Below are 12,173 nucleotides of genomic sequence, written 5' to 3' on the forward strand. Positions count from 1 at the left end.
TGCAGACTGATAAACAGGCAGAATGTGTAAACCTTGCCAGAGTGCTAATGACGTACACTGGAACAGAGAGATGTTGAACCAGTTTAGCTGGAATGGAAATGAACTGGGACAGGGAATGAAATCGCTGTGTCAGCTTTCTGAGTCTATCCATTTTTGGATGTTGTTTCTAATCCAGTACGACAACAAGGGAAAAGCATGGCAAAGGGCAACATAGGCATTTTTAATAGCACTTATAATTAGAGAAGGAATGTACTTGAAGTACATTGACAGGCTTTGATTTGCCAGTTTAACAAAACTGTGCCTGAAAGTTTAAAATTGTTTTAAAAACATGATAGTTTAATTGTTATGCTTTTATTCTTATGGATGGATGAATGGATGGACTGATGGATGGATGGATGGATGGATGGACAAATGGACAATTAGATGGACGGATGGACAAATGGATGGATGGATGGATGGATGGATAGATGGATGAATGGATGGACAGACAGATGGATGGATGAATGGACAGACAGATGGATGGATGAATATACCAATAGATTTATAGATGGAAGAATGGACAAATGGATGAATGCATGGATGGATGGACGGACGGATGGACAAGTGGACAGATGGATGGATGGATGGACGAACGGACGGACGAATGGATAAATGGACAAATCAACAAATTAATAAATAGGTGAATGGATAGATGGATGAATTAATGAATGAATGAAGGAATGGACAAGTGGACAGATGGATGGATGGATGGATGTATTGTTGAATGAACAGATGGATGGATGAATGAATGGACAAATGAATGCATGGATGAATGAATAAATGGACAGATAGACAAGTGGACGGATGCATGAATGGATGGATGAATGGATGGATGAATGAATGAATGAATGAATGAATGGATGGACAGTTGGACAAGTGGACGGATGGATGGATGGATGTACAAATGGATGGATAGATCTAAAAAAGGATGGATCGGTGAATGGACAGACAGATGGATAGACAAATCGACAAATGAATGTGTGAATGGGTAGATGGATGGATGAATAAGTGAATGAATGAATGAATTAATAAATGGATGGACATATGGATGGATGATTCTAAAAAAGGATGGATGGGCGAATGGATGGACGGACAGATGAATGAATAGATGATAGAAGGATGGATGGACAAATGGATGGGTGAATGGACAGACAGATGGATGGATGAATATACCAATAGATTTATAGATGGAAGAATGGACAAATGGATGAATGCATGGATGGATGGATGGACGGATGGACAAGTGGACAGATGGATGGATGGACGAACAGACGGATGAATGGATGAATGGACAAATCAACAAATGAATAAATAGGTGAATGGATAGATGGATGGATGAATGAATAAATGAAGGAATGGACAAGTGGACAGATGGATGGATGTATTGACGAATGGACAGATGGATGGATGAATGAATGGACAAATGAATGCATGGATGAATGAATGAATGGACAGATAGACAAGTGGACGGATGCATGAATGGATGGATGAATGAATGAATGGATGGACAGTTGGACAAGTGGACGGATGGATGGATGGATGTACAAATGGACGGATAGATCTAAAAAAGGATGGATCATTGAATGGACAGACAGATGGATAGACAAATCGACAAATGAATGCGTGAATGGGTAGATGGATGGATGAATAAGTGAATGAATGAATGAATTAATAAATGGATGGACATATGGATGGATGGATGATTCTAAAAATGGATGGATGGGCGAATGGACGGACGGACAGATGAATGAATGGATGGATGGATAAATAGACAAGTAGACAAATGGATAGATGCATGGATGGATCATCTGGCTGAACTTGTTTGATGTAGCTCTAAAACTTTTGTGTAAATTACAGTCATAATATTTCAGTGGAAGTCAATGGGATTTTGGAGATATTTGATCATCCACTAGAGAAAAACCCCTATGTCTGATCAGTTAGAAAATATAAAGAGTAAGAACAGGCTGAATATCTGTGCCAAATTGGGTGGATGTAGAATAAAAGATTCTTACTTGATACTTGAATATTTTATACTAAAAAGCTGTTTGGTTGAAATGATAATTACTAATTGCAAGAAAAAAAGTAAATATGAAAACATCTTGTTGTTTTAAAGTCTTCTTTCTATGTTAGCACTAACCCTGAAGAGCTTTAGTTGTTTTGTATGAGATTATTTTGGTGCATTATGTATAATGAAAGCTGAGAGCCGTATATGAGAAGCATCCTCACAGCGAGTTTGCTCCAGAACTTATATGGCCAATGCAATCTGCTTACATGGCTGATTTGGGAAAAGCAAGACCCCTGTGGATCTTATTATATGACAAATATATGTTATGAACGGCCATCCGGAACAGCTTTGACCTGCAGCAAAATCTGCAAATTACAGCATATTGAAATGTGCCGTCATAATGTGGCTTTGCAGTTTGCCATTATGGGGGCCTTCATTATATTTGAGGCTGGCAGTAATGATCCCTCTCGTATTATATCTGAGGCTAGCAATTACGGCCACAGTATATGAGCGAAACGGAGGGAAACCAGAGGGGGGATGGGGTGGAAGTGTCATGAAAACTTTTTGCTGTGCTAGTTTCTGCAGTTTGCCGAGGACAGACGATGACCCAAGCCGTGTCTGCCGTAAAAGACGGTCCATGGCTGGGCGGTGACCCTAATTGCCATCAGAATTTGCGTGTGTGCACGTCAGTAAGGCTTGCTTACGCCATAGGCTGAAATTACAGATCATCGATCGCGGAACAGGCCAATATGTGATGACATGATCAAATTTGTCAGTAATACTAAAGCATGCATTCAAAATCGAGAGAGTTCAGTAAATTCAATATTACATATTAATGTATCTCTAAATATAATTTAATAACTATAAAATGAATAATATATATATATATATATATATATATATATATATATATGTGTGTGTGTGTGTGTGTGTGTGTGTTTGTGCGGTGGAATTTTAAAACGAGGAGGCAGTTATAAATAAATAAATTTATGTCCCTCTTACACTTAATGTTTACACATTACATAAAAAGAGAGAACAAATATGATTCTATTTTGTATTTTAATAATATTATTATATACATTTCATAGTGTTTATACATGCATATATATACACATACATATATGTGTGTGTGTATTTATATATAAATGTATTAATTGTCAAATGTATTAATATTAATCATTAATAATATGACATAATATTAATACAAAAGAAAACATTTTATCTACACAAACAATTAAACATGACAAAACCATTTGTATTGTTATTATTAATAGTATTATTATTATGTATTTTAATTATTTTTTATTTTTTAGATTTATTTTTAAAGTTAATTATAAAATTAATAATAATAATAATAATAAATACAAATAAAACATTTTGTATATACACAATTAAATACAATATACAATTATTATTCATTTTTAATTTATTTGAACTATTTTTTATTATTATAATTCATTAATAATTCATATTCAATTAAAGAATAAATATATACAAAACATTTTTATATATTTGTTTATTTATTTATTATTATTGCTATTAATTTTATTATTATTGTTTCATTTCAGGTTTTTTTTTTTTTTTAACACAACTGTTTTCATAATTGTGCGGTTCACAGACATTACAGATTATCAGGATGTGTTTTGTCCCCTAGAACATCGTCTAAAGAGTTTGATTGTGCCAGTCTCTCCTTTTTGGAGAGTGAAGTGTCCTCTCAAGATACAATCCAGGTCTTGTTACCTTATTCTTACTTATAGACGCCTCAGGCTGTACTTCACCGCATTAGCCGTTGATTGCAATTCTCTGATGCCTGGCCTGTCATTGTTTGAGTACGCTGATGGGATTATGGGGGATTTGCTTTTGTTTTGGGTGATTTAGGGGAGCAGGGAATACTTAAGCTTCAGATGTGACAGCAAAACACCTCTTCGGTGACCTCCTGAGCTCTTGTTGGTGTAATTGACCCTTCGCTAAGCCCTGCCTTCAAAATGTTACTGACCAATCGTACCTGGGCAGCTGTTCTTTTATAATGTTCTTTTATTACTTTTGTTGATTCATTTAAGTTTTTTTTTTTTTCCCGTTTTTTTAAAATGCAAGTCTGTTAATATTTAACTTTTTAATAAACGTATTACATTTCTGAGGCCTGTAAATGATCCAAACAGGAAAAAATTGTAAAAGCTGTGTAATTCAACAGTTTCTTTAAAGAAAAGTGTGGATAAAATGCTTTCCAATGCCAAAAGAATCATGTCCAAACACATTTTACTGAATTCATTCCCATGCAATGTTCTGTAAAGCTCGTTTTAGTAATAGTAATCAAAGAGGCGGGGCTTAGCGAAGGGTCAATTCCTGCACAGGTCTGCATCCCGGGGTGTTTTGATTGGCAGGTCTTTTTGAGACATTGCTCCAAGCGGGACAAAAGGGGAATGTTAGTGTGCACAGCTGTTTGTCTGACAGCACGTCTGAGTCACACGGTCAGCATGCAGAAAGGGATGACATCATCGCCCTGCCCTGCCCCCAGCCCAGATGAATAGATGTGAAGAGCTGGAGTAAAGTGTTGCATCATTGTCCCGGCTGCCCCTTCACCCCACAACGCTAATGACTCCTCTTGTCTGCGCTGGAGTATTGGTTTTTAGATTTAGAGACACTGAAAGTAATTGTGAGAGATTTTCTTTTCTTTCTTTGTTGCATGTGAAGCGTCAGTCATGTATTGGAGTTCATGATTATTTGAATCAGTTCTCAAAACTCTTATTTAATAATTTAATGCCATCCTTTAGGATTTTTATGGAAATCTTAAATTTTCAAAATATGTCAGATTATGACAGTAAAAAATTGTAATTACTTTTCGTTTTGTTTATTTAGTAAATAACAGTGTAACAGTATTTTATGTTAGTTCTTGCAATAAATATTTTGAATCTAAATCACTACCAAAAATCATTTTGGTGTAATTATAGTTACTCATTTTAGAAAAACAAAAACAAAAACAGCATAGAAACCCTTGTTAATATTCTGTAACTTGTGTTTTTGAACACTCACTAGCTTTTGTTTTTGTTTTTTGTATTTTGTAAATTCAAACCCAATGTTCACGAAAGATCCTTCGACCTACTCTGCCCATAGTAGCATAGTAATAAATGTCTTTAATATCTCATTTGTTTTGCCTAGCAAACTGAGTCTTGCGACTCCGATGTTTTTGCTGAGGAATACGATTTGTCTCAGTTGAGATCTTAACTACTTCTTGAACTATGTATTTATTGACTTAAATTATTTATTTTAATTATTATTTATTTATTAATATAAAAAAGAAATATGCGTGTGGTTTTTAAATGATTATATTTAAAATGTATTGTATTAAAATCTATATATTATTATAATTATTATTATTATATTTTATTTATTATACACTATTATTAAATCATAAATAAAAACACACACACACACACACACATATATACATATATATATAAATTCAAAAATAATAATATAAAAATAAAAATAAATGCATAATTAAATTATTATTTTTTAAATATGAATTAAATAATACATTGAAAATTATGTTTTGTTTATTTGTATATAAATAAGTTTATATACTTTTTATATAATTGTATTATTTATATTAATGTTATTTTTGAATGGTAATTTTAAAAAAAATTATTCTTAAATAAATATTTCTTTAAATATTTATATTTTATTGTTAAACAGTTGCATGGAAAAAAACAAAAAGTTGTTCATTGAAATTCATCTTCGGCTGCTGTGTTCATAGTTTTTTTTTTTTTTTTGGAGTATCTCGCCATTATTATAAGCCATTTTTAACACTGCTTCCCAAAACAATAACTGAGGGTCTTTCAGACAACATGCCAACTAGATGATTTTAAAAAAGCATTTGTTGTTTTACACATCCATAATGTCAACTATCATCATGCGTGTCTTCTGTTATTTCTCCTAAGGGATTTTAGAGGAAAGACAAAGTTTATGCAGTATAATTTTCATGAAGCAAAGTCATGCCAGTTGATGCGCGTGTCTGCCACTGGCATCAAGAGGGCAGCATTTTACTGATATCAAACCCACGAGACCTTCACTTCAAAACGCACGTTTGTTGCCACTCTGCAAGAAAAGCGTCTCACCGCAAACTCATCATGCTGATGTAAAATGGAGCCTCGTCCCATGCTTTTTATATTACCAGCTGAGCCCAGAGGCCCTGGCCATTGGCACGGCTTTGTTTTACGTGGTCTTTAAAAGCTATTTCAGTCGTGAGAAAGCACTTCTGTGCTTGCAGTGTCATGGTACATTTACATGACAAAGGCCCACAAAGTTAGAAGTGCTGTTTCAGAGCCCTCTGGGTCTGTCAGCCTCTCTAACCTCTCCCAGACACCAGCCCTGATCCGTTTTCACACTTGAGTAGATCCATATGCAGTGAAACTGTTTTTATACCCTGCAATGAATGAGAGTGATCTGATAGGTCTTTCACTGCATGATGGTTTTCTGTCACACAACACTGAGAACTTCTTGAAAAGACCCTGTGAATAGAAAAGCATATGCTTAAAGCAAGAGCGGGTGAGTAAATTTCATCATTTACTCACCCTTTATTTCTTTAAGTATGCTTTTCTATTCAGTATTTCATTCATTGTGTTGTTTCAACCCATGTATTGTTTTCTTGCCTCTGTAAAACACTAAATGAAAGCATTGGAGCTCTGAAAATTATGTTACTCCCAGTCTTTGGCTCCTTATGAGTTGGACAACATCACTTCAGTGAATTGTTAACTGGAGATTCGCTCCTATTGAGTTGTTAACTGGAGATTCACTCCCACCAGATCATTGAATCAGTGACTTGTTAACCTGGGATTTGCTCCCACCAGATCTGTGAATCAGTGAGTTGTTAACTGGAGATTCGCTCTCATCAAACCATTGAATCAGTGAGTTCTTAATTGGAGGTTCACTCCCACTGAGTTGTTAACTGGAGATTCACTCTCATCAGATCATTGAATCAATGAGTTCTTAATTGGAGGTTCACTCTAACCAGATCACTGAATTGAAGAGTTGTTAACTGGTGATTCGTTCCCACCAGATCATTAAATCAGTGAGTTGTTAACTGGAGATTCACTCTCATCAGATTTTTGAATCAATTAATTGTTAATTGCAGATTCGCTCTCACCAGATCATTTAATCGGTGAATTGTTAACTGCGGATTCGCTCTCACCATGTCACTGAATCAATGAGTTGTTAACAGAAGATTCACTCTCACCAGATCATTAAATCAATGAGTTTTTAACTATAGATTCACTCTTACCAGATCATTGAATCAGTGACTTGTTAACTAAAGATTTGCTTTCACCAGATCAATGAATCAGTGAGTTGTTAACTGGAGATTTGTGCCAACCAGATCGTTGAATCAGTGAGTTGTTAACTGGAGATTCACTCTAACCAGATCACTGAATTGAAGAGTTGTTAACTGGTGATTCGTTCCCACAAGATCATTAAATCAGTGACTTGTTAACCGAAGATTTGCTCCCACCAGATCATTGAATCAGTGAGTTGTTAACTGGAGATTCACTCTAACCAGATCACTGAATTGAAGAGTTGTTAACTGGTGATTCGTTCCCACAAGATCATTAAATCAGTGACTTGTTAACCGAAGATTTGCTCCCACCAGATCTGTAAATCAGTGAGTTGTTAACTGGAGATTCACTGTCACCAGATCATTGAATCAGTGAATCGTTAACTGCGGATTCACTCTCACCAGATCTGTGAGTTGTTAACTGGAGATTTGCTCTCATCAAATCATTGAATCAATGAGTTCTTAATTGGAGGTTCGCTCCCGCTGAGTTTTTAACTGGAGATTCACTCTCACCAGATCATTGAATCAGTGACCTGTTAGCTGGAGATTCACTCTAACCAGATCACTGAATTGAAGAGTTGTTAACCGATAATTCGTTCCCACCAGATCATTGCATCAGTGAGTTTTTAACTGGAGATTCGCTCTCACCAGATCATTTAATCAGTAAATTGTTAACTGCGGATTCACTCTCACCACATCACTGAATCAGTGAGTTGTTAGCTGAAGATTCACTCTCACCAGATCACTGAATCAGTGAGTTGTTAACTGGAGATTTGCTCCAACCAGATCGCTGAATCACCAGATCACTGCCTTGAAGAGTTGTTAACTGGTGATTCGTTCCCACCAGTTCACTGAATCAGTGAGTTGTTAACTGGAGATTCGCTCTTCGTGATCATATCACTGAATCAGTGCGTTGTTAACAGAAGATTCACAAATGTAAAAACACTTTATCATTGAGATACTATGATTGTTTTTATATTTTGAATTAGCTGGGTTTTTTTTCGGTTCAGATTTCAGTTTAATTTTAGTTAAAATTTTAGGGTTTTTTTCTGTTGTTGTTTTTATTTATTTAATTTTTTTAAATTATAGTTTTAATTATTTTAATGCATCAAATTAAACTAAATGAAAAGAAATAAGATGTAAAATAACTAAAATAAATGTTGAATATTTTATTTCTCTTACTGTTAATTTTATTTCAAGTAATGAAAGTGTTTTATTTTTGTTTGTTTTTTTTTAATGGTTTTAGTTTTAGTTTTAGCTTTAGTTAACTATAACAACCCTGGCTCAGTCTAAAATCTTTCACATTAGACAGAAAATATATAGACAAAAAAGAATACTGATTTGGAACGACATGAAGGAATGAGTAAATGATGCCAAAATGTTGCATATATTTGTCTCCGTTGCATACATTTTTGGGATTGTCTGTCATATAAATAATTCCACATGCATTACAGACCGCAGGCAGTTTGTCCATTAGAAGTCTTATCTAAGCGTCTCTCATCTCGCTTATTGCTGTAATAGTTAAGAAGGCACTCCTCGTATCGTCTTATAGCGATTATGTAAGCCTGATCCACGGCTGAGCAAATTACAGCTTCATTCAGCACAGCTCCACACTGCCCATTACAGTTCAAGGACCGGTGGGTTACTCGCTTCCCCCGACACTGAATTGGAACATGTTGCTATATTTCAAGGCAACGGACAAGGTATTATTAGCCATAAATGCTATCGCTCCCTCGTTCTCCGCACCACCGTTTGGCCTTGCTGTATTTGCTGAGTCGGCTAAATTTATCTTCCCAAGATTTGTAAATTCCCAGCTCTCCTTTCAGGCGTTTTAAACGCAAACAGACGGTGATGTGTCTTCCTAGCCAGGCGTGTTCCAGCTCACTGTACTTCCCCTTTTCTCACGTCGCACATCTAGGAGAGGAACGTTCACATGTAAATGAGACATTTTGCTCCAGTGTGAAGAAGACAATGCATGCAGTGAGAAAAACTCTGTGTTTAATTACACGGAGTGAGGCTCATTCATGACTGAAGAACAAACATCTGTGTAAAACATTCATTAAAGCATTTTAAAGAAGGATTTTATGAACCATTTACACAGTTATTGAGGTCCACTGATTCTACATTTTTTTTTTTTAATGAGATTAATACTTGTATTAAGCAAGGATGCATTAAATGGATCAAAAGTGAAAGACATTTATAATGTTACGAAAAAAAAGAATCTGCACAACTATTTTCAACATTGATTATAATCATAAATGTTTATTGCACAGCAAATCAGCATATTATTTCTGAAAGGATTTCTGAAAGATCATGTGACACTGAAGACTGGAGTAATGATGCTGAAAATTCAACTTTGATCACAAAAATAAATTACATTTTAAATTATATTCAAATAGGCAACAGTTATTACAGTAAATTTAAATTGTAAAAATATTTCACATTATTACTGTTTTTAATGTATTTGTGATCAAATAAATGCAGCCTTGGGGAGCATAAGAGACTACAAATAAATTTCGAACTACTACTATTTTATTTTATTTTATTTTATTTTATTTTATTTTATTTTATTTTTAAATATATCTGGTCCATATTTGTGCTCATATTTTATTTTATTTATTTTTTAAATTTTTATTTTATTTTATTTTATTTTAAAAATAAAAATAAAATATTTTTGCTCATATTTTATTTTATTATTTTTTATTTCATTTGAAAAAAATGGTCCAAGTTTGTGCTCATAATTGTATTTTATTTTATTTTATTTTATTTTACTTTTAAAATATATGTGGCCCATATTTTTGCTCATATTTTATTTTATTATTTTTTATTTCATTTGAAAAAAAAATTTGGTCCAAGTTTGTGCTCATAATTTTATTTTATTTTATTTTATTTTATTTTTATTATTTTATTTTATTTTATTTTATTTTATTTTATTTTATTTTATTTTATTTTATTTTATTTTTTATATTTGTGGCCCATATTTATGCTAATATTTTATTGTATTATTTTTTATTTCATTTGAAAAAAAAATGTTGTCCATGTTTGTGCTGATATTTTCATTTTATTTTTTATTTCATTTTATTTTATTTTATTATAAGTGTAACTATTTAGGTCTCAACAGATCGGAGCAACTGAATGAGCTTTGTAAACCTCAATCAATGGTTTTCACTTTTACATGGAACTCCACAGCAACTCTAGCCATCTTTAAGAAGAGAGGCAGGGAAACAAGATCCCTGAAAAGAGAGAAAACGACACGTCTAGAGAGTTTGGTGGACTGTCGGCAGACAGACACATGGCCTGCAGACGTGCTGCTGTTCGCTTTAGGCTCATGACTCATAGAGAATGTCTGCTGCAGAGGGGCTATCCGTGTCCCGCTCCGGCTCGCCGGCCTGTTCTACACATGTCTGGAGCTGTGATACATGATCCCTAAACTCACATCCAGAACAAGGCCTTCAGAATCTCTTCAGCCCCACGTTTGGCTCTCAGCATTTTACCTCCTTCCTACAGTGTTTGCAAGACAGCTTTTTATTGATATCGGTGGTGTTTGTTAAGGAAAGCATCACTGCAAACACTTATTTTTCTGTTTTTCTATTTTGTTTTCCAGGAAGAATATATTAACATTCTTAAATATATATTTCGTTTTTTATCGGAACAAAGTACACAGCAGTATGCAACAATATATAACCATCCATTAATCAAAAATTCTATAGTCATAAAAATATTGCAAGTCTTGATTAATTGATTGATTAATTAAAAATCTTTTTCTAACAGGTGCAGTAATAAACTCTCCTAAATGAAGGAATTTAAATTTAGCATGGACATTGTAGTGTAATATTGTAATATTAATATTGTAATGTGTTATATATTGTAATATTATATTAAAATATGTCTAAAAACTTGGACCTTCAATAATATTGCTTAATGATGACATCATTTTCTGCAATGACTTTGATATTATATTATATTATTATATTGTTTTTTGATATTATACACTGTACCTTTCAAAAGTTTGAAATCACTACAGTTTTTAATATGTTATAAATATTTAAATAAATGTCTTGTTCTCTTCAAGGCTGCATTTATTTGATAAAAATACAGCAGAAACATAAGGATTCTGAAATATTTTTACAATCTAAAAAAAAATTCTGTTTTAATATACTTTAAAATATAATTTATTTATGTGATGCAAAGCTGAATTGTTAGCATCATTACTCCAGTCTTCAGTGTCATACGATCCTTCAGAAATCATTCATCAATATGCTGATTTATTATCAGTGTTGGAAACAGTTGTGCTGTTTTATTTATTTATTTATTGGATACTTTTTTTCAGAAATCTTTAATGAATAAAAAGTTAAAAAGAAAAGTGTTTATTTAAAATAAATAAAACATTTTGTAACAATTTACACTACCATGCAAAAGTCTAGGTCAGTATGTTTTATTTTATTATTTATTTTATTTTATTTTATTTTATTTTATTTTATTTTATTTTATTTTATTTTATTTTATTTTATTTTATTTTATTAATTTATTTATTTTATTTTGTTTTGTTTTATTTTTATGTGTTATTTTATTTGTTATTTTTATTGTTATTTTTGAAAGAAAGTAATACTTTTATTCAGCAAGGATGTGTTAAATTGATAAAAAGTGATAGTAAAGACTTACATCGTTACAATATGATTTCTATTTTAGGTTTCTTTAAAGTTTTATCTTAAAAATGTATATATATTTACATAAACATATATTGTATACATCTATATTTATTATTATATTATTTTTTAATAACTAAATATTGTATATTTATTC

At 32.8% G+C, this 12,173-nt stretch overlaps 1 protein-coding gene across 2 annotated transcripts in view; it reads left to right on the forward strand.

Moving 5' to 3' along the window:
• The window catches only part of grb14 (growth factor receptor-bound protein 14), a 93,370-nt gene that overhangs the window by 26,602 nt on the left and 54,595 nt on the right, over nt 1-12,173 (forward strand). The gene's annotated exons all lie outside the window — the stretch shown is intronic.

The sequence above is a fragment of the Labeo rohita genome, chromosome 9 (assembly GCF_022985175.1).
Source record: "Labeo rohita strain BAU-BD-2019 chromosome 9, IGBB_LRoh.1.0, whole genome shotgun sequence".
NCBI lineage: Eukaryota > Metazoa > Chordata > Actinopteri > Cypriniformes > Cyprinidae > Labeo > Labeo rohita.